Genomic DNA, 23787 nt, shown 5'->3' with positions numbered 1-23787 from the left:
TTGTAAGTGCAAGACTCCTGAAGAGAAAGGCTCAGACCATGAGACCCAGGGTGAACAGTGCACCCGAGACTTTGTAAGTGTAAGACTCCTGAAGAGAAAGGCTCAGACCATGTGACCCAGGGTGAACAGTACACCGGAGACTTTGTAAGCGTAAGACTCCTGAAGAGAAAGGCTCAGACCAAGAGACCCAGGGTGAACAGTGCACCCGAGACTTTGTAAGTGTAAGACTCCTGAAGAGAAAAGCTCAGGCCATGAGACCCAGGGTGAACAGTGCACCCGAGACTTTGTAAGCGTAAGACTCCTGTAGACAAAGGCTCAGACCATGAGACCCAGGGTGAACAGTGCACCCGAGACTTTGTAAGCGTAAGACTCCTGAAGAGAAAGGCTCAGACCATGTGACCCAGGGTGAACAGTACACCCGAGACTTTGCAAGCGTAAGACTCCTGAAGAGAAAGGCTCAGACCATGTGACCCGAGACTTTGTAAGCGTAAGACTCCTGAAGAGAAAGGCTCAGTCCATGAGACCCAGGGTGAACAGTGCACCCGAGACTTTGTAAGCGTAAGACTCCTGAAGAGAAAGGCTCAGACCATGATGATTCTTCATTTATTCATAATCAAAGACTTTGGACTGTGCGATTCATTCTTACTTGATTTCTAGTCTTCGTTTTCACATTCACATATTACAGTTCCTTTTGCCACTTCTTTGTGTAATACATCAGTCAGAGACCTTCGATTTGGCACACACGCGGCGCCGGACCACTCTGCTATCTTGTATCTTAGTTCACGTTAAATGTTCAAACAATTCATCAGCCGTCTGCCCTTTACCCACATCTTTCACCAAATGCTTCAATGTTTGCTCTTTCGTATAACAATGTTGCAGCTTGCACCCTTCCTTTCAACACATACCGGCCTCATACAGTTTCCTTCAACTCACCGGCTGTGTTGATTTCCCTGCTTGTGGCTTTGATCTCAGAGCCAACGATGATACTGTCCCGGGAGGATAGCTCAGCAGCAATGTGCTCGCCTTGGGAACAAGACGACGTAAAGCAACACAGGTTCGATCCCCAGGTCCGTGCTTAGAAACCTCTGGGTATTAAATACGCATGTTATAAATATGCAACTAAGACATATTCTGGTAACAGCGCCTCGATGCCCCTGGGCTGTGTGAGCACTTTAAAAATGCAAATAAATAAATACCACTGTGGCTGCTGCCCCTCCCCGAAATGGCCAGTTATGCAGGAGGGCCCCACATATCTCAGACACACAATGAATGATTCTTTGGTTTCCTGTTTTGGCCTTACACATGCTGTTTTTAAGTTCCTAGGAGTATAATGATCATTTGTCAAAAAGGTCAAGGGTATCTCCTTTCTTGTCCGAGCCAAAGAGATATATCTGCCCCCAACTCTCTGCTTGGAGAAGCGTCTGACCCTCAGAGAGTTGGAGGTGGATGAGCGGAGAGCTCGAGAAGGAAGATGATTTGGAAGAGAAAGTTGGAGGTAGTGCGGTACCAGGCCCCGCAAAGCCTTGTGGACGATGCAGAGGGTCTTGAACTTGATCCTTGCAGCCATGGGGAGCCAGAGAAGAGATTTCAGAGCTGGAGAGATTATGATCCCTGGTCTTGAGGCCAAGAACAAGTCTTGCAGGCCTGTTCGGGATAAGTTGTAAAGGTCGACGAGTAGATGCAGGAAGATCTAGAAAGAGGCTGTTGCAATAGTCCAGCCTAGAGAGGACCAGAGCACTGGGGGAAAGGAATTTGTAGTGATGTCATGGGCGTCACACGGTGGATGGGCGGGTTAACAGACCCCGGAAACACCTTAGGGGAAAGAAAACACACAAAAAAACAGGTGTTAGAAAGTTACTTGTGTCCACTTCTGAGGCACTTAGGACAGCTCACAGTCACAGCTCACAGTCTTTCAAAGCCTCAAGCCTCTGGTGGCGCTACAAAGATAGTGCACAATCACCTGATTCTTACTCTGACGCGGGTCAGGCACAAAGAGTAGTTACTGCTAATGACTTCCTCCCGTTCAAAACAGCAACGCAGGTAATGAATGTGCTGTAATCCAAGCAAAAAGTGAAAGTGGCGGCGAAAGGCAGGCGGCCACAGCGATCTTCCAAGGGCGAGCGAGCAGAACAGCAAACAGTTATTATAGGTGTACTCGGCGATCCATAGAAGGTACTTCCAATCCCCTTCCGCCTGGTGAAGCATGCAGCACAAGTACTGCTCGAGAGTCTGATTCGTTCTCTCCGTTTGAACGTCTGTTTGGGGGTGATGGCTAGTGGACAGTCAGATGTCTATTTGGGCCAACGAGCAACATTTTCTCCAGAAGTTGGATACAAATTGGGTACCGCAATCCGATATTAAGACAGATGGGAACCCATACACGTGCACTACGTGCTCAAGGAAGATTCTGGCGAGTTCAGATGCGTTAGGCAGACCCTTGAACGGAAAGAAGTGGGCCTTTTTGGAAAAAAAGTCCACAATCACCAGGATTGTGTTGTAACCTTGACATGAAGGGAGATCAGTAATAAAGTCTAGTGACAGCGTGTGCCATGAGGCTGTCGGGAATGTCCAAAGGTTGTAGGAGTCCAGTGGGTTTTTGCTTGGAGGACTTGTTCTGGCTGCAAGAGAAAATGAACTCAACTACATATTTACGCCACGCTGGCCACCAATAACTTCTTTTCATCTTAGCCAATGCCTTAGCAATTCCTGGGTGGCCTTCTATGAGGGAGTCGTGGTACTCTGAAATGACTTGTTCTTGCAGTTCTGTCACAGGCAGGAACAGCCGGTTTCTGTACTAAGGCAATTGGTCCTTAATACAATAGTGTTCCCCTCTGGAACTCCATTCTCGTAGTTGCTCCTGAGTTAAAACTTTCCGGACTTCGTATAAGAGCTTGTCCTGGTGGTCGTGATGCCTAGTATTCTGTCCCCTGGGATAATGGCCACGGATCCAGAGGTACATGTGCCACCTCATCGGTGCCCATGCAAGAGAGGGCATCAGCCTTGCCATCTTTAACCCCGGGTCGATATGTGATCACATAATCATAGTCCGCAAAAAAAAGGGCCCAGCGTAGCTGCCGAGATGATTGAGCCTTTGCATCCTTTAAATATTGGAGGTTTCGGTGATCCGTTATCACGGTGATGGTGTGTCGGGCTCCCATTAGGTAGTGTCGCCAAGCCTTGAATGCGGCCTTAATGGCCAGTAACTCTTTGTCCGTGATGGCGTAATTGAGGTCCGGTGGGGAGAACTTTCGTGACCAAAAGGCCACCGGATGTAACTGGCCTGTGTGTGAGTCCCTTTGCGATAAAACTGCACCCATTGCCATACTGGACGCATCCGTTTCCAAAACATACGGAAGGTTTGGACGTGGATGTCGAAAGATTGGAGCGGTGGTAAACTTCGTCTTGAGTTCCTGGAAGGCCTTCTCTGATTCTTCTGTCCAACGAAAAGTCTTGTTGCATTTTCTAAATAGTGAAGTAATCGGATGTAGAATTTGAGAGAACTCGGGAATAAAACGGCAGTAAAAGTTCACAAAGCCCAACATACTCTGGACTCCCTTGATTGAATTTGGCGCTGGCCAGTTGAGGACCGCATCGACCTTGTGAGCGTCCATTCGTATGCCCTTAGGTGAAAGGATGAAGCGCAGGAACACTACTTCCGTAACATGGAGCGAACACTTCTCCAGCTTGGCGTAGAGGTGGTGTTGTCGGAGCTTGGTCAGGACTGCCCGTACATGTCTAATGTGTTCTTGCTCAGATGTTGAATACACCAGGATGTCATCGATGTACACTAAAGCACAGACATCAATGAGTTCTCTAAGCACATCGTTCATGAAGTATTGGAACACAGCTGGGGCTTTACACAGGCTGAACAGCATAACTTGATATTTGTATAGGCCGTACTTGGTAAGGAATGCCGTTTTCCACTCGTCCCCTTCTTTAATATGCACAAGATGGTAGGCACCTCTAAGATCCAACTTGGTATAAATCTGGGCTTCCTTGACCTGGTCTAAGAACTCTGGGATCAACGGCAGAGGATAACGGTTTTTGATGGTGATTTGGTTCAATGCACAGTAATCGATGCACATTCTCAATTCTCCTTCCTTCTTCGGTACGAAGAATAATGGAGCCGCGGCCGATGACTTGGACGGGCAGATGAAACCATTGGCTAGGTATTGTTTCAGATACGTTTTCAGGTGTTGGTTTTCAGGTTCAGTGAGCGTGTAGATACGCCCACATGGAATCCGAGCTCCAGGTAGCAGATCGATCTGGCAATCGTAGGGCCTGTGGGGTGGCAAAGTATTTGCTTGCTCCTTTTGGAAAACATCTTGGAAGTCTTGGTAGTGCATCAGCAAAGTAGCGACCCCTCCAAGGACACTTATAATACCCTCTCCAACAGGAGAACTTGCTTCCCCCTTTGACCCTTTGGGTAGCAAGTGTATATGCAGCCATGGGCGAAAACCAATTCGCGAGCACGCCAGTTGATCTGTGGGTTATGAGTGACTAGCCACAGCATTCCCAAGATTAGCCAGAACTGCGGTGCCTTGCTCAGATCAAAGGTGATGATTGCGCTGTGACCATCTTCGCACAGGATGGTGAGTTCTGTGGTGCATTCTGACACAGGACCAGATGCGATCTCGGTGCCATCAACGGTGGTGACAGTCTCAGTGGTTGGCTTGGGGCAGAGAGGTAGCCCCATCTTTGCTGCAAGGTCCTGATGAATATAATTCCCCACCGCTCCGCTATCAATATAAGCTTCCAATGAGTGCAAGTTAGATGGCTGCTGGTGAGTGATTAAGATCACGGGTAGAGCAAAATGGGAGGTCTGTAGTTGAATCTCCTCGCTCGACAATTGGACCCCTGCAATTGCCGGGCTTGGCAGTTTTCCGACTCCTCACCGGTGATCTCCTTATGCGTAGCTCCAACGGTTCTTCTGGGCGACTTGACAGGACATTCCTTAAGGAAGTGGCCGGCTTTTCCACAGTACAGGCATAACTGCAGCTCTCTCCTCTTTTCTCGTTCGGCTTTGGTCAAAGGAGGTCTGACTTCTCCTAGTTGCATGGGTTCAGTGGCACCTTCGGATCCTCGCAGGGCCTGATCTTTAGGTCGCACGAATAAGGGACGAGAATCCAGCTTACTACCTTTGTTTTTCCTATCTTGCAGTCGCCGATCCATTTGCACCACCAAGCTAATGAACTCGGCACAATCCCAGGGTGGGTCCACCACTTGAGCCAAAACGTCCTTTAGCTCCCCTCGCAGACCCCGGTGGAACAAGGTAGTCAGTTTGTCCTCTGGCCAATCTGCCTCAACCACCAGTCTATTGAAAGTGGCGATGTACGCCAGCAGGTCCTGGCTCCCTTGACGAAGGGACAAGAGTTCGTTATCTAAAGCCTGTCCATGGTGGCGTCGGGCGAACAGCTTTTCCAGCTCCTGTTGAAACCTTCCAAAGTCCTTTAGCAGGGGATCATCCCGGCTGATAAACGGCACTGACCAATCTGCTGCACTTCCACTCAGGTAGGATAAAACGAAGGCCACACGCGAGTGGTCAGTGGGAAATGCCCCAGGCATACACAGAAAATGGAGGCGACACTGGTTCATGAAGGTCGCATAACATCGGGGTCCCCTGAGAATCGCTCCGGAGGAGGTAATGGTACAGTTACAGGTATGTTGATCTGGACCAGATTGCTCACTGGAGTTGGCGTTGTCTGGCTTTTGATTGAAGGAGTTGTCTGCCAAGGATGTCAGTTCTTTCTTTGGCCACTATTAGTTCTCTCACCAAGGCGTTAGTTTCTTGCCGCGCTGAGTGGACCTCTGCGCGTAACTGTCCCAGCAATTGGGCCAGCTGGTCTGGTTCTGAAGTTTCCATACCAGGCGCCCGGGTGGATTATTAAGTACGGCTTTGCGTTCTGTAATGCTCACCTTGTATCCACAGGGATGCCTCTCGACTGGTCTGGGATGTGTCTGGGAACACTGCACCTTCACCGGGGTTCGCGTTGCCAGGGATCAGTTCTAGAAGACAGGAGGTGGATTTTAACTACTGCTCCTTCCCTCGAGACCCATCTCCCGGTGTTCCCCTTGCGATTCCCCTTGGAACTTCTCTCATCTTGATTTTCATAATGAAGTGCTCTCCGTCCTGCCGTGCTGGGCAGAGACACGTTGTCGTCGGCACCATTCTGCCGAGTTAGTTGGGCCTGGAGTCCAGACCACCTGTGACTCCACTTTTTAGGTAAGTCTTTCGTATTGAGAATAATGTCTGTATTGGTAGATGCTCCGAATAACCTTTTCCTCCTATCTTGCAGGTGCTGGTGGAAACAAGCTGATACAGGAGGCAGAGCTTGAGAAGGTAAGGATGTGCTGATGTCCTTGAAAGTTGGCTAACCTGTGCTGTTGTTTCTTGCAGGTCACGGGAGGAATCCTGGAAGAGGTGTTCGAACGTAACCAGACGCCTATGGACGATGTTCGGGTGGCAATGGCCTTCCAGGAGTGCTGGATAAGTAAGCTTACTTGAAGTCTTATTCTCGCCCCTCTTTCCAGGGACGTTGCAGGCGGATGACGAAGATGACTCCGGCTGGATGGAGGAGATAAATCTAGGCAGGTAAGGGTGACTGTGGTTCTTTGTCTTCTCTCGCCCGTGCAGGCCAAGATGCTGAGCAGGACCCGGTGAACGTCACGCTGCAAGAGCAGAATAACGCGAAGCGCATGCCTCGAGTCGGGCGTGATTTAAATACCCAGCAGGTATCCCAGGTGCCTTCAGGGCGGGCCCCGCCCTGGATGCTAGACTGTTAGTTGCAGTTCCCCATTGGTCCTTGTGGGGGCAGCCATGTTTGTCCATTGCCCATTGAAAACCGCACCAGTCCTCTGAGCCCGATGCCAACAGCGCCAGGACTGGCTCCAAGGAACCCGAGAGGGGCAAAATAGGACCCTTCAGGATCTTAACATATTGTGGTGAGGGCCAGAGGGCCCGAGTTCCTTGGCCAGCAGCTAAGGTCGTGACACCCCTTCTTCCTCCACTAAAGAAAGGTTCTCCACCACAGCCGTCACCTATAAAGCTGCCATTACGAACACCATAGAAGAGTTTTTCAATACCAGAATTCACAATGCCAAATCTGGCACTAAAGAGCTGTTCTCTATCCTAAGAGAAATGGAATCGCCAGTGCCTCCCTCTGATGACTGTATTAAGGACAAAGCCTGGTGTGACAACATCCAACAAGCTTTATCAAACAAAATATCTCTCCTGTATGCCAAGATAGAGTCCAAAAAAGGCAACCTTGCCCCTAAAGACCACTCTTGCAATGCACCTAGCTCTCCTCAACAAGACTGTCCTCCTTTCCACTTCGTCACAGAGGACGAAGTAGTTAACATAATTGCTAGCCTCAAACCTTCTTATTGACAAGGTGACATGTGCCCAGCTCCAGTTATCAAGGACGGGGATAAAGACCTAGCTTCCTTCATCACCAGCTTGATCAATTCATCATTTAAGAACTTGTCTGCCCCTAAGAACCTTAAAGAAGCATGGGTCCTGCCACTACTCAAAAAACCTATCTTAGACCCCAATATACCGACCAACTACAGACCCATCACAACTGTCCCTTTTCTCCTGAAAATACTAGACAGAGTGGCATACCTCCAAATACAACAACATTTGGAAGATAACAACCTCTTAGGTCTGCGAAAATCTGGCTTTAGACCCAGGCATAGGACGGAAACAGCCCTCCTGGACTTACAAATCCAAATGGATGAAGCTAAGGACATGGGCAAGGTGGCCATCTTGCTCTTGTTGGATTTGTCTACAGCCTTTGACCTCGTCGACCATCAAATTCTGACCAAACACCTCTCCTCGGCTGCCGCATTGTCCCAGAATGCCACCAATTGGATTAGATCCTTCCTGTCTGACAGAACGACCAGGGTCTTCGCCCCTTCAGCTTCAGCTGACCCTGTCCCCATCCAATGTGGAGTCTCCGAAGGGTCTTCTATTTCCCCCGCGCTTTACAACATCTTTACTAAGCTCCTCTATGACCGTTTTGATGACTTGGGTGTCACATACACAAATTATGCCGACGATACCCAGGTCCTCATCACCCTCACCGGTTGCATGAAAAAGATGTTGCAAAACGAAATGAAATCTACCTTGAAATCCAATCTTGGATGGCTACCCATAGCCTTTGTTTAAACGACGACAAGACGGAACTGCTGATCGTGGGCTCCTGGGCCCGTCTTAACAAACTCGACCTCCGGTACCAGTCCTTCACCATTGACAGCAACATTATGAAAGTCTCCAAAGAAGTCAAAAAGCTGGGTGTGTATCTCGACTCCACACTCTCGCTTAAAAAACAAGTAAACACCACTATCTCATCCACTGCTTACACCAATAAACTTATCAATGCCTGTAAACCATTTTTATCCACCAACGGCTGCCTCACCCTGGCTAGGGCTCTGATTCTGTCCAGATTGGATTATTGAAACACTCTCTTTCTCGGTTCCACTAATCACAATCTGAATAGATTACAGGTTCTCCAGAAGAATGCCCTCAGATGTGCCCTCAATCTACCCTGCAAGGCCCACATCTCCAACTTTAGAAAGGAAGTTCACTGGCTCCCTATTCGTGACAGAATTAAATTACGATCACTCATCATTACGCATAAATGCCTCTCCTTCACAGCCCCATGTTACTTAGCAGATAAATTTACCAGACAAAGCACCTCCAGACCGACCAGATCCTGTCACATCCCTAGGAGTTCCCGTTGATCCCGATGTCACCCCACAAAGCCCAGACCCCATACCTCCACTATGCCCCATCCGCAGGCTATGATCCGGGACCCACCGCTGCCTTCTTCCCGTGTTCCAGGGCGGCAGCGCCAACGGCCAGCCCACCACCGCGGACGCTCGCTCCATTGGCACATTCCGTGGCGGCTACGAGATCGGCCTTGTTTCCTGCTTCCGCGTCACGCGGCCGACCTCTCCCACTCACGTGTAACAACAACACGATCACGTGATGCGGGTTCGGACCACGTAACCAGAAGACAAACGTAGCGCCACTATTTAAACGCTCGAATATGAGGGTTCAGTGCTTCACAGCTGTTCTAGTGACTACAGTTTGGCGCTACGTTCATCTTTGGCTCACTTGAAATTCGATCTTGGATTGTTTCACGGACTGTTTTTTGGATTGCCCTGTGTTCTGGATCTTGGATTTTGGAACTCTGGTTACGAATCACAGACTGCCTTTGGTCTTCCATTCTGATACTCGTCTTGGTTTTGTTTTTCTGGACTTCTTGGTGGATTCCATCAACAGGTGCGGCAAGGTGCCTTCAAGGACTCCACCTACCATCTTGGGAGGGACAACCTGCATTGAGGGCAAGACACTGGTGGGTCCCGGAACCCCTCACTAGGTTCAACTGAACTGCATCTATCAGCCATTGGTAAGACTGTTCCTTTCTTGTTGTTTGGTTTGTGATTATTGTTGTGGCTAGTTACTTAACCAGTGTTTATTTGCAGTGGCCCAGCGGTTCCCAGAAGTCCGTAGCTCCGGAAGACCATCTCCCACCTGTTGCCTCGAGGGCTGTACAGAGAGTGACATTTGTAATCTCCCTGTGCGGCACTTGTGGACGGAGGTATCCTTGTTCTACACGACAGTCAAGACACAACAGATCCCCATATCTGCACCAACTAAACATTCCTAAATTCAACCTGAAAACAGCAGGGGGCGCATGCTTCCCTGTGCTAGCTGCAAAATGCTGCAACTCACTCCCCACGGACATTAGAGCTGACTCATCATTTTGGTCATTCGGAGCCAAGGTGAAGGCTCTGCTCACGATTCAGTAATAGTAATGCGGCACAGGTACCACCTCAACACCTGACACACACGGCTTGATATCTGCCTAACTCCTTCATTTTGTAACATCTGTGTTATCCATAGACTCGGACCCACATGGTATTTATTGTATTTATTACTGTCATTTGCATCTCACTGCATGTGCAACCTTCTGTAACCTATGTTGTTCTATACGTTTAATGCTCCCAGTTTCCCCAGGGTTTGGTTGCGCTAAACAAAAAAACAAACTAAAGTAAACTAAACTAAACTAATTGTGAGAAAGGGATCTGAGCCCAGCTGAGGGGGACCGGGGTGATCCCTGAGTCACCCGAGAAAAGATATTCCATAAGCATTGGAGAAGAGGATCTGAGCCCGGAAGAGAAGGATCCAAACTAAAGATTGTGGTAGAAAAGGGTTCTGATTCTGGCTGAGGGGGATCTAGGGTGAAGAGTGAATTGCCCGACTTCAATGTTTGTAAAGGAACTTTACGTTGTGTTGGTACATCAGGCCCTATGAATCAAGAGACTTTGAAACTTAAGAGACTTGGGCACAGAAGGCCCTGATGTTGGCAAAAGGAACTGTGACCTTGTGGCGCAGAAGCCCAAGAATGTGCTATGCTCGAGTGACCGCCTTATCCTGTGCTGGAAATGTGGGGAAGGGAGGCCAACGGCCCGAACATCCCGACTTAGCATTTTGTGAACACTTCTTCTTTTTCGTAACATTGTTTCCCATGCTATTTGTAACTTGGTGGTATGGATTTACAATAGGTTTTTTAGTATAGGCTCTTTTATTTTGACGAGACTGCACTAGGAATGCATTTTTTTTATTTGATGGTTGTAGCTTGTTTCCAGATGTCCCGACAAAAATGGTACCTCGCATATTTGGGTGCAATGACCTGGGCAGAAATAAAAAGGGTTGACCGTCCCCAAGTGAAATTGCAGTATCAGGCGGGGGAAGTTATACTGCAGCCCAGCCAGAGGTAGAGAATGGCTAGGGGTGCTGTCCCAGGCCTTGGGCGCCTGTCTCTCATGTGGGTTGACCATCCCCAAGTCTAATGGTGATACCAGGGAGCTCCGGCATGGTCGCCATCCCTCCCTGGAGGGAAAATCTGTAAAGCAGCATGGCCAGAGCTCCAGGACAGCAGGGGGTCTCAGGGAGCCCTTGCAGGATCATCCTCCCTCCCTGGAGGGAAAAGCTGTAACGTGGCATGGCAAGAGCTCCAGGATGGCCAGAGTTGCTGCCCCTGGGATTTGGCACCTGTCTACAATGTATGTGGGTTGACCATCCACAAGTCCCAGGGAGCCCCGGCAGGGTCCCCATCCCCCCACAGAGAGAAAAGCTGTAACGCGGTTCAGCCAGAGCTCCAGGACAGTCGGGGGTAATGTCCTCGACCATGGGTGCCTGTCTCCCATGTGGGTCAAACGTCACCAAGTCCACTGGCAGTGCCAGGGAGCCCCGGTAGGGTCCCCATCCCTCCCTGGAGCAAAAAGTGTAACACAGTCCAGCCAGAGCTCCAGGACAGCTGGGGATGCTGCACCCGGTCTTGGGTGCCTGTCTCCCATGTGGGTTGACCATCCACAAGTCCAGGGGCGTCACCATGGAGGCCCGGCAGGGTCTCCATTCCTCCCTGGAGGAAAAACCTGTAACGCAGCCAGGCCAGAGCTCCAGGGTGGTCGGCGGTGATATCCCCATCCTTGGGCGCCTATCCTCAATGTGGGTCATCCGTCCACAAGTCCAGCGGCCGTCCCAGGGAGCCCCGGCAGGGTCTGCATCCCTCCCCATGGGGAAAAGCTGTAACAAGCCCAGCCAGAGTTAAAGGATGGCCGGGGGTGCTGCCTCCGACCTTGGGCCCCTGTCTCCAGTGTGGGTCGACCGTCCACAAGTCCAGCGACAGTCCCAGGGAGACCCAGCAAGGTCCACATCCTTCCCCTGAGGGAAAAGCTGTAGTCACCCCTCCTCCTACCATGCCTGCTGTTTACTTACATAGAGGTGCCTCAGGAGGGTGTTGGTTTCAGCCCCTTTGAGCTCCTCTTTGAACATCCAGTGAGGGAGCCCCTTACCTTAGTACAAGAAGGTTTGGAAGCCACCCCTCCAGGTCCTGCCAAGCAAGTTGGGGACTATGTGTTAGGCCTCAGAAGGAGGATGGCACAGATGATGGGCCAAAAAACAGCAAACCTTAAGTACTGGCATGAACATAGGGCCTCACAGGTGGATTGGGTTCTTGATATTTCTGCATTGAGAAAGAATGCTCCGTAGCAGACCTCAGGAAGCAGCAGATTGTTTTTTTAATTTTTATATTGAATGTGGTATCAACAAACTTTTTCACTCAAAATTCAACTTTCAAATTTGTATAAAAGGAAAGCAAAACGAAAATATAAAATATGCAAAGATAGAGAAAAAAGAAGAAAAAAACCCGTCCTAGCTGTTTTCAATGAGTAACACAAATCCAGTGTTCATATTTCGGAATGAGGAATTCCTTTTAGTTCCCTAGGTCACTGTCGATTAGGCTTCCAGGCTCAATGTTCAATGAGTCCCAAAAGCTTATTATCGTAATTATGAGTTTCTTGTCCTTTTCGCTGAGAATGGATGTCCATCGTTCTGCTGGATCTAACGAGGTGATATGAGGATTCCACTTCTCACTGAATAGGTTCCTTTGCGGTTGCAGAGCCATGCAGTCCATGATAAGATGGTATACAGTCTCGATTTGCATGGGGTCTTTGCAGAATCGACACTCTGTTAGTTCATCTGGAATTTGCTTAATTGTGTCTAAGCGTTGTCGCGTGGGGAGAAAGTTAAGCACGAGCCTCAGGAATTTGTCTCTAATCTTACGGTCTGGAAAGTGTTGGTGATAGTGTGGCAGATGGTGTATTGATCTGACATCGATGTTATGTGTCAATGACAATTTATACTTGGCAGTTGTTTCAATGGATCTCAACCAGTCGTTTCTTTGGAGATTTATTTTCGCTTGTTGAGGGCGATTTATAAGCATCTCCAGTTGGATCTGTTCAGTCTCTAGTAAGTTAATGCAATGCATTTTCCAGAGATCGAGGGCAGTAGCTTTAGTAGCTTACGGAGTATGTCTATTGCAGGGATCTTATCTTTTACATGAAGCTTCCTATATAGCACTAACGTTTTCCAGTTTTTCATTGCTTCCAATGACTGGAGGTCTAGCTCATGTCGGATGTGCGGGGCCGGAAAAGCTGGAGGTAGCGCTAATATTTTTCTCCATATGAGCCCTTCTATCATGATCCAGATCTCTTTGGTTGCATTTAGCATAGTTTTAGCTCCATAAGTTAAAATTGCATAATTTTCTGTGTGTGGAATGCCACAACAGGTAACAGGGAGTAGGCCCCATATTTGCTGTGAATTATCTTTCCTTGGCGTGCCAAGCAGCAAGCTTACTCTTTTATCTTTCCAATCCATACATTCTCCCTTCCAGATTGATTTATTGGCATGCCTAGATATTTGAAGGATGTTACTGTTTCCAATTTAGAACCGTCAAGGAAGAGTGACAGTGGTTTTTTCATTCTTTTCTGTGTGAGGCTCATGTTTTTTTTTTTTAATGTTTATTTTTAAGTCATTGTTTTTGATATAGATCATCAGATGGTCGATTGATCTCGGCAATCCAATTTTTGTTTGGTCGAGGAATGCCAGGTCATCAGCATATAGAATATGTACGACTCTTGTTTGATTAAGAATAGGTGGATACCCTGGCATCAGTTCTTGATGTTCTGGTAAGTCCGAAGTGTAGAGGTTAAATAACGTTGCAGCTAACGGACAACTTTGTTTCAAACCGTTGGCAGTTCTAATTACAGATGTTTGGTGACAGTTGAGACAATCTTGGTCTGATAGAAGTATTTTTATACAGAGCTATGATTGGTTGTAAGATGTTATTGGGACACTTCCATATTTTTAGTTTTTGCCAAAGTTTGCCTCTATTGATAGCATCAAGGGTGAGTTCCAGATCAAAGAAGACAGCAATGACTGATGTTTTCTCCTTCACAGCTTCAAGCTTGAGGAGGTTTAATATGAGTAGATTGTTGCTGGTACCTGTGTCCAGCCTCCCTACCTCATTTGACCATTTTAGCAGCTCCTGGAGGATTAGGGAGGTGAACACTTTGCCCAGGGGATCAAGGAGCGCTATAGGACGGTAATTAATTGCCCTATCGTCAGTCTCCACATTTATAAACAGGTATCAAGATGGCCTTCTTCCATGATGTGTGGACCATATTCTGTTTATCAAGTGCCTTAAAAATGTCCATGCAGATGTCAGCCCAGTTGGACGGATGTTGTTTCAGGTGACCGTTGGAAAGCCCATCGGGCCCAGGAGCTCGGGAGGGATTCCGTTTTTGGATCTGAAGTAGAATGTCAGTATGATCACATTTCAGATTCCAGCTCAATTTACTATTCTGTTGAGTTTGCTCCTCAAACTTTTGGTAAAGATCAGTGAAGTGGGTGATCCACTGGTTTGCTGGGACATCCTGGATGAGTGCCGTCTCAGGGGTTTGTTCATTTAACCGAGACCATACGTTACTAGTATTGTGATTCTTGAGGCCTTTTAACATGGTTTCTGCATCGTTTTGTGCAATAATAATTCTCATGGATTTAATCCAGTTACGGTATTGTTGTTTCCTCTTTTTTATCAGCTCTTTTATATTTATAGAGGCTTGATTTTTCATTTGGCGCAGATCTTTGCTTAGTTGTTTTTTCTCTCATACTAGTGCAGTATCATACGCTTGTGTATGTATTTGTTTCTGATTTTCAGAAAGCTTGGTTACATGAAAGAAGGGTGTTAGTATCTCCGTATAGTCTATTTCATCAATTTGCTGTCATAGAGTGTGCTTAATTTGTTTGTGAGAGTAGGTAATTGTTCTCCTGTAATGCTCAGTCGATTTTTGCCACCATTGAGTGAAAGATTTGGTAACTGTAATATCTTGTTGGCTCGTACATTTGCCGCCCAGGTGATTGCCAAGATGTGATTGTCGCTATGCCCGGTGGGGTTGTTGGTGAATTGCGTTATTTCTTTATAGACACCTTTAGATGTATAGATGTAGTCTAATATATCCTCAGACGTGTGGCCTTTCCATGTCGCTTTAGGTATGGAATTATAGAGAGTGGTTTTGTTAATTAGAATAAGTTCTTGTTTGCTCATTTCTTTTTCTGTGGCCCTGGTAAATCAAGAAACTCATTCGCTATCAACTCGTTATTAAAGGTGTGTCATTAAAAACCCAACACCAACAAATCGTCACGGTAGCCCCAAATGAATTTCAAAACATTGGCAGTTGGCAAATAACAGACCCTCCTATAGTTGTTCTCATGAGCTAATGAATTTCTCTCAAAATCACTACTAGTTAATATTCGAAGGGAAGGAATACGGGCGATCAGGTCCAACAGATAACCACGGTTAATTCTCGCTCCACGTAAAATATCTGGATTGCCCTCAAGTCCAATGATATTATAATCACTATCTAACTCATCGGCCCTTTTGGTTGAGCCAGCATTGCTTGCCAAAGTCCTGAGATTTGTATATTTAGGATTCAATACATGCGCAGAAGAATGATCATGTGCAGCATTTGTACCTCCGCTATCTCATTGAGCTATACCAACACAAACCAAGCCTTCATTGTTTTTCAATTCTTGCAGGCCAACCACATTAACAGGTTCAGATACAATCACTTTATCAGTCATTCTGTTACCACCAGCACCACAGAAATAGAATGACTACCATTTTCAATACATCTCCAAACTTTTAAATAGCCCCAATAAATGTTAAACTGGATATCTATGGGAGATCCCCATGTGTTTATTTATTTATGACATTTATATAATGAGCAAACCCTGGGGTATCATGTTGTTTGTTACAGAGTAAACAGAATTAGGCTACAGTGAGACATCAGTCATACTTATTGAAAAGCCAGGTGTTTACAGGTCTTTGGAATACATTGTACGATTGCTCATTTCTGATATCCATGCGGAGAGTGTTCCATAGGGTGGGTGCAGTAACCCCAAAACTACAGCCTCCAGCCCTTTTGCAGCTAAAGCGCGGGGTGACCAAGGAAATATTGGCATTGAATCTGAGCACCCGACCTGGGGATTTCTGGGAGAGTGTATCATTGGGGTAAGTAGGTGCTACATTTACAGATGTATTTGAGCACAAGAGATAAAGTTTTAAACTTGATTCGTGCTTTAACTGGCAGCCAGTGTACCTCTCGTCCCATGGCAGAGATACGGTCAGAATGCTTAAGCCTCGGCACCGCTCGCAGTGCTTTATTCTGCAGTAGCTGCAGTTTAGCTAGGTTGGTGGCAGAGGTGTCCATGAGGAGCATGTTGCAATAATCCAATGTTGATAGGGTGAGAGCACGTGCGAGTGTGAGGCAGTTGTTAGGAGCCAGAAATTGTCTGCTCAGCGATGTAAGCCGCGAGGTACAGGCCGTATCAGATGACAGTGCATTTATTTGTTTCATCGTGGTAAATTCTGCTGCTAGGTGTACTCCCAAGGTTTTTACCTGTTTCAGGACAGGGAGGTTGGTACCATCTATGCAGACAGAGGCGAAGGAAGGGTCTAGATTTGGTAGGCGATAGGGAGAGCCAACAATGAGGAGCTCGGTTTTTCATCGTTCACGCACAAATTGTGTGTGGCCATTAAATTTTGTATGGTGCTGTAAATGGAATTGATAGTGTTGGTGTCCTGGGAAAAATTACCTGTAATACTATTTGGATATCATCTGCATAATGAGTGTAGATGACACCCAAAAAATCTGGTAGGTCAAAGTGTGGTTTGGTATAAATATTGGTGAGCGGCAAGATCCTTGTGGAACACCTAGGGGAGCTGGGAAAGGGTCAGCATCAGCTTCCCCGATGAATAAACGAGTTGTCCGGTCACCGAGAAAGGAGTGTATCCAAGCAGTGGCATCCGGAGAGAAGTGGAAATACTGGCTAAGGTGCTGGCAAAGTAGAAGGTGGTGGATAGGTCTAGAAATAGGAGAATGCCTAGTGGGCCCGAGTCCCTGATGAGATCCATTTGTTTGTAAGGTTGAGTAGTGCTGTTTCTGTGCTATGTTTGGGACAGAAGCCTGATTGCCTCCTTCCAAGCAGCCGATTGAGCTCTAGGAAGTGCTGTACTTGTCTGTAGGCCACTCGGTCAGGTATCTTGAGAAGAAAAGGGGCTGTTGTCATTGGGAAGTAGTTGGTCGGAATGGAGGAGTCAAGGGATGTTTTTTTAAGTAATGGGGTGATCCATGCTGATTTAATATTCGGTGGGACTTCATTGGTTCGGAAGGAGGCAATGACAAAATTTGGGGAGTGGGTGCGCAGAGTTTCACTACATGGGCCGGACAGATGTCTACTTTGCAGTTGAATGGATTTAGTGTGAGGATGGGGGCAACCATTTCCTCTTGTATGACTTTATTGAACTTGAACGGGGCAATGATGGAGGGGGGCCTTCGGAGGGGGCTTAAGTGTGGTGAGGGTGGGTGCTTTAGTTGCCAGATTGACTTTCTTGGCACCGATTTTCACTTACAGGGAGGTGGTTTTGTGAGCTAGGGCACTTGTATGGTAGTTGTGGTGTCCTCAATTCTTTCTCCCCATGATCCTCTACTCAGGTGGCCATGTAAGGGCCATCACTCCAGGATCCCACCCCTGGGGGTGGAGATGCAAGGGAGGATCACCTGGGTAGAGGAGATTTGGAAGGGGGATGTTCTCAGTTGAGACACGGTATCCCCAATTTCCATTCCATGATGAAGTCCCATCTGCATTTGTGGGATATTGCTGTCCTTTTCCCTCTGCCCGGAAAAACTTTAAAAGCCATCATAAGTAAGGGAACACTATGAGGATGGTGAAGAAGGGGGGTTCGCAGACGAGACAGGGTACCCCCTTTACATCATGAGAACCACCCCACCCTCATTTCCCCTCATTCAACCCACTATAGGACTGGGACGAGGAAGAGGCGACTAGGAGTAGTGAACACTAGCAAGTCATTTAAACACTCTAGTACTGGGACAAGGAAGAGGCGTCTAGGAGTAGTGAACACTAGTCATTTCACCACTCTACTACTGAGACGAGGAAGAGGCCTGCAGATTGTTGTAACTGTCAGGCATGTCCCAAATGCTCCACTAATTGCGGCCAGGCAATTACAATTATGAACTCACACCTACAGCCTGTCAAGTAGTTTCAGGTGTATAAAAGGGGGGAATCCAGCAGAAGAGCGTCCAGCAGGGAGACCAACAGGAAGAGCAGCAGGAGAGACGCGAGGACAATCATTGCGGCTCTGGTGGGAGAATCCTGCATTCCAGGAGGCAGCCGAGGTGGGTCCTGCAGGAGAGAAGGACGCCGGCAGATCCTATAGAAATCTGTGTGTGCATAAGTCAGATCTGCCTTCTCGCACCTCATGTGTCAGTGGATCCCAAGGCATAAAATAAGCAGTGTTGCAGAGCAATATGCTATGCAATTCTGTAGGTTTGCTATTTAAATTGGCACTTGTGTAGCAAATGCAGCTATTTATGTTAGCCTGTAAATAAAAGCACAGCTCCCCCTATATTCCTCTCTTGCATTCAGAGCTCTCTCCACCCTCTTTTCTCTGTTCACTACAAGTTCCAAAGGGGCTAATGGAGAGGGAGTGCAGCAGTAATCACTCCCTTCACTCGTGTGCCAAAAGGCCTGTGTGGAAGTGCCACACACATTTTTCTTTTCTTTTTCAAATCATTGCAAACCAGAAATAATTGGGATAATACTGTTATTAAGCTAGCTGTATCCTTTCTGCCAAAGACCCGTATGTGTTAGTTATTTCTTTTTTAACAAGGCTTTCAATTCCTTTGCTAAAAATGTAATAGGTTACATAAGGCATAATTACAGTATTGATACTGTAAAACACTGCATTGTCTCCATGCTTTAGAGTGAAGTGTATCTAAATCTCAGTGTCAACTAGATTTCATTTTATTGGGGAAGATGCATCATATTGACGAGTGGACACTTTTGAAAATGCACATGACCACGCGGCCAAATGCTTTGATGGCAAACCTAGTCCTGTGGCCTGCTGGTTACTTACATCTTGCAACTGGTGCTCAACCCATGAGCTAATCCCATAATTCTTGACATTCTATCTTACCATGTTGCTTTATATCCGCTAACCCTGAAAGTGAAAGGGCCGCGAACTACAATATTCTGCCTAGTTAGCGTTGTTCTCTGCCAGCTGCGCCATACACTTTGCTTAGTCTTTTACGTAATGAATACACTAAGCTAACTTGATATTTACCTAAAGTAGCGATCAATAGTTTCATCCAGTCTGTACATCTAGGCCTACTGCAAAACTGTACACTGTAGTTGGCCTCCAGAGCTCACTTAGCTCTATAATTAGGATTACATTATTTATTTGCATCTGCAGTAGAGAGAGCTGGTCAAACTGTTTTCAGAGCCTTTTTATCGTATCTATTTATTTGTCCATTCATGCAGCTAACCTTTTTACAGACACTCATGCAGGGCTCGCAAGTATTTTCACCCACTCGCATAGTCGATTAGATTTTAAGAGGGGCCAGTACCATTTGCAGGGGATGTTGGAAACCTTTATTTAAACGTTACTTTGTTTGCAGTAAATGTCAAATAAAAGTTTTACTGTGCATGACTGGCCTCTGGGTTGCATCAGTGTGCCAAACTAAAGTGGGTTTGTGGTGACATGTACCATTTTACAGAAAGTGCATTCAAATTTGTTGTCATCCATTGCCCATGGGTCTAGTTCTTGTTTCTTTAGTCGAGTGGGTAAACTAAGTTACTGAACTTGCAGGTCTAGTGGAATTTTAAAGAATTTTCAAGGCCTGACTTATCTCACTGTCTTATTTCAGAGGTACACAAAACTGCTGTATTGTTCCTCATTTTATGATTTGGGTACAAGTATCTTTGGGTGGCATTAAAAAAATGTGTACAAAATTGCTAATCAAATGTGCTTGTTTGCTAATCAAGAAAAATGTAATTAGCAAAATCCGCTAATCATTTATTGAAAACTAATGCATGTCTTGGATCCTATAGAAATCTGTGTTTGCATAAGTCAGATTTTCCTGGTTGGAGCTCTCATGTGTCAGTGGATCCTATAGAAATCCATGTGTGCATAAGTCAGATCTCCCTGGTTGGAGCTCTCATGCGTCAGTGGATCCATCAAATTCCCTGTGTGCATCAGTCAGATCTCCCTAGTTGCAGCTCTAATGTATCACTGGATCATATAGAAATCCCTGTGTCCATAAGTCAGATCTCCCTGGTTGCACCTCATATGTCAATCTTTCCTATAGAAATCTGTGTGTGCATAAGTCAGATCTCCCTGGTTGGGGCTCTCATATGTCAGTGGATACTATAGAAATCTGTGTGTGCATAAGTCAGATCTTCCTGGTTGCAGCTCTCATGTGTCAGTGGATCCTATGGTACCCTGTGTCCATGAGTCAGATCCACCTGGTTGGAGCTCTCATGTGTCATTGTATCCTATTGAATTCCCTGTGTGCATCAGTCAGATCTCCCTAGTTGCAGCTCTAATGTGTCACTGGATCATATAGAAATCCCTGTGTGCATAAGTCAGATCTCCCTGGTTGCACCTCATGTGTCAATCTTTCCTATAGAAATCTGTGTGCGCATAAGTCAGATCTCCCTGGTTGGGGCTCTCATATGTCAGTGGATACTATAGAAATCCATGTGTGCATAAGTCAGACCTCTCTGGTTGCAGCTCTCATTTGCCAGTGGATCCTATAGAAATCTGTGTGTGCATTAGTTAGATCTCCCTGGTTTGAGCTCTCATGGGTCAGTGGATCCTATAGAAATCCATTTGTGCATGTCAGATCTCCCTGATTGCACCTCAGGTGTCAGTGGATCCTGCAGAAATCCCTGTGTGCATACATCAGATCACCCTGGTTGCACCTCATGTGTCAGTGGATCCTGTAGAAATCCCTGTGTGCATAAGTCAGATCTCCCTGGTTGCAGCTCTTGTGTCAGTGGATCCCATAGAAATCCATGTGTGCATAAGTCAGATCTCCCTGGTTGCACATCAAGTGTTTGTGGATCCTATAGAAATCCATGTGTGCATAAGTCAGATCTCCCTGTTTGGGGCTCACATGTGTCAGTGGATCCTATAGCAATCCCTGTGTGCATAAGTCAGATCTCCCTGGTTGCAGCTCTTGTGTCAGTGGATCCCATAGAAATCCATGTGTGCATAAGTCAGATCTCCCTGGTTGCACATCAAGTGTTTGTGGATCCTATAGAAATCCATGTGTGCATAAGTCAGATCTCCCTGTTTGGGGCTCTCATGTGTCAGTGGATCCTATAGCAATCCATGTGTGAATAAGTCAGATCTCCCTGGTTGGAGCTCTCAGTGGATCCTGTTCACCCATTTTTTTAGGGCTGTCTCCTTTCTGGCAGCACACGATGAGAAGGAAGCGGGTGCCTAAATGGGGGAAGAGGAAGGGAATGGGGAATTACTCCCCTAGACAGACTAACAGGAACATGGGGAGTAACTCCTTAAACCACACATAGCTCTGATTCCAGAGCAGGAAAAGAGGCCCTTTCCAAAGGATTGTGAAATGGATGGACACACACAACCCTTGTCCCAGCTTTGCACATGGCTTAGTTCCAATACTGACACACAGCTCCTTTCTCCTGGCCTCGGCTGCGGAAGCGAACCTCCATTACAGCTACACAAAGCTTTCTGTGCCAGCCCTTAATGTATGAGGGTGTCCTGCCAAGTAGACTTTCATAAATGAGTTCACCCTTGTTCTCTGAACTATCCAGCACAATCTGATCCCCGCCCCTGCTTTTATGCAAGTGGGAGGACTGGACGGTCATATCAGCGGTATGCTCAGCAAGTAGTAGTAGTCATTTATATATATTTATATTTATGGTCTCAACGCGTTTGTGGTGGGAACGCCCTCGGGGACCAAAGTCCAGGTATGGGAACATTCTCAAAAAAGGCTTACAGTGGGCCTCATAACAAGTTCTCCGGTCCGGACTTAATGCTGCCGTTATAACCATACCAGCATCGTTTCCGCGATCGCCAAATTATGACCTACGGACCCGGAAATACCACCACTACAAACCGCCACTGCGGAGTCAAGGCACACGTAAACTTCACCTGCACGGAAACCCCCCCGTTACAGGCAATACGAAACACTGCAAGCATTACGAGTACCATGGACATTGAAACACCGCCACAAAAATAGCGCTAAAACCGTGACCACGGTGGCGGTATCGTCGCAACTGCGAACATGACGTTAAGCAGTGCCTGGTGATCTGAATCAGGCCACAGGTGCACCAAATGAGCCCAGCTGGACCCAGCAGGCGACTGGGAGCCTACAAAAGGGCCACACCCACACCTAGGCCAACTCCAAACAGAACCATGCAGGCAGCAGCTCTAGTAGCATTGGGACTGGGCCTACTCAACCAACAGGCAGCACGCACATGATGGCAGTAATGGTGCAGAGGAGGAGGAGGTGGAGGCGGAGGAGGTGCAGGCGGCACTTGGCAGACCCCGCACCTATGCCAAACCCTATTGTCCAGCCGGCACGACCTCGGAGGCAGCCTGCAATACCCCGCATCAGGGCCTCACCGTGGAACCTGACCCCAGGACAGATCCACACATTATACAGGCTGGACCGTCCAACAATCATGTACATCACCACCATGTAAGAGGACATCAGCAGCCACATTGACATCACCACCGCCATCGCCCCCTCCTGAAGGTGGTGTCGGTACTGCATTTTCTTGGCATCGGAACTCATCAGCACACAGTTGGGGAGCTGCACGGGCTATCACAACCCTGTTCTTCTAAAATACTGGTACAGGTACTGGATGCCCTGTTGCGTAATGTCTCTGAACACATCGCCCTACCCCGTACCCTTGCCCAGGTCATTGACACCAAGTTGGCCTTCCATGCCATTGCAGGCATGCCAAATTGCATAGGTGCAGTCGACTGCACCCACATCGAGCTGACAGTACCACGTGCTATCGAGATGGTGTACCGCAATAGGAAACTATACCACTCACTGAATGTACAGATGGTATGTGATGCCGCACAAGTGATAACACATTGCTGCCTACGTTTCCTGGGCTCAACACATGACTCAATGGTTCTGTAGAATTCGACATTGCCCCGGTACATGGAACGCTACGCTGGACAAAGCACATGGCTATTGGGTGAGTACAACTGCCAATGCACAGGCCCTGTGAAAGGGGGGTGTGTGTCCAGGGCAATGACCTTTGTGAGTGGGCTGCTACGACTGCACATGCATCACCCCCCGCCCATTAAGTGAACACATCACAAAGTATTCTAAGCGCAACAGACCGGCTATCCAAATACATCATCTAGGCATGTGTCACGCATTTACCTCATCCACGATCCCAGGCTCCCGATGCGCCGCCGACTCCCGGGCCGTCCTGTTCTTGCACCGCCATGTACACAGGGGACACCCTGGTTCACCCGCTCCCATTTCCCAATGCAGGGACATCACTGGGAGCCCATCGGGAGCTGCGCAGTTATGGAGGAAGCAGCAGTATAGTTGGTGGTTGCCATGGCGCCTCCTCGATGCGCGCCGCACGTGCTTATCCAGTCACATGATCCGCTAGGGGTCACGTGATCTGTCAACCAGGATATCAGTATAAAAGGCACATAATAGGCCAACCAGTGCTTCTCAGCTGTGCTCCACCCGGTGTTTGGCGTTTGCCGTTTTTGTATTCTTTCTGCTTTTGCGAAACCTGACCTTGGCCTTCTCTACTGGACTGCTCCTGGATATTCTCTGGATTTTGTTGCCTGTGTTTTCTCCTTGTTCCTTCTCCTAGTTGGTTCTTGTGTGCACAACCTCTGGACTGGTCTTTGGACTGCTTTGGAACTTCCTTGTGCTTTGTTGAACTGGACTTTCCTTTGCTCTTGGATTTTCCTGGATACAGAACTGTGGATTTTGTGGACTCTCAACTAGCAATGGTTCTTGCTGGAACTTGTTGCTGGAACTGTTCATCCTCCC

Source organism: Ambystoma mexicanum, chromosome 1q (genome assembly GCF_040938575.1).
Source record: "Ambystoma mexicanum isolate Mex_15411 chromosome 1q, UKY_AmexF1_1, whole genome shotgun sequence".
In the NCBI taxonomy this organism is placed as follows: Eukaryota; Metazoa; Chordata; class Amphibia; order Caudata; family Ambystomatidae; genus Ambystoma; species Ambystoma mexicanum.
The sequence above is the reverse complement of the archived record's forward strand: the minus strand, read 5'-3'. Positions refer to the sequence as shown.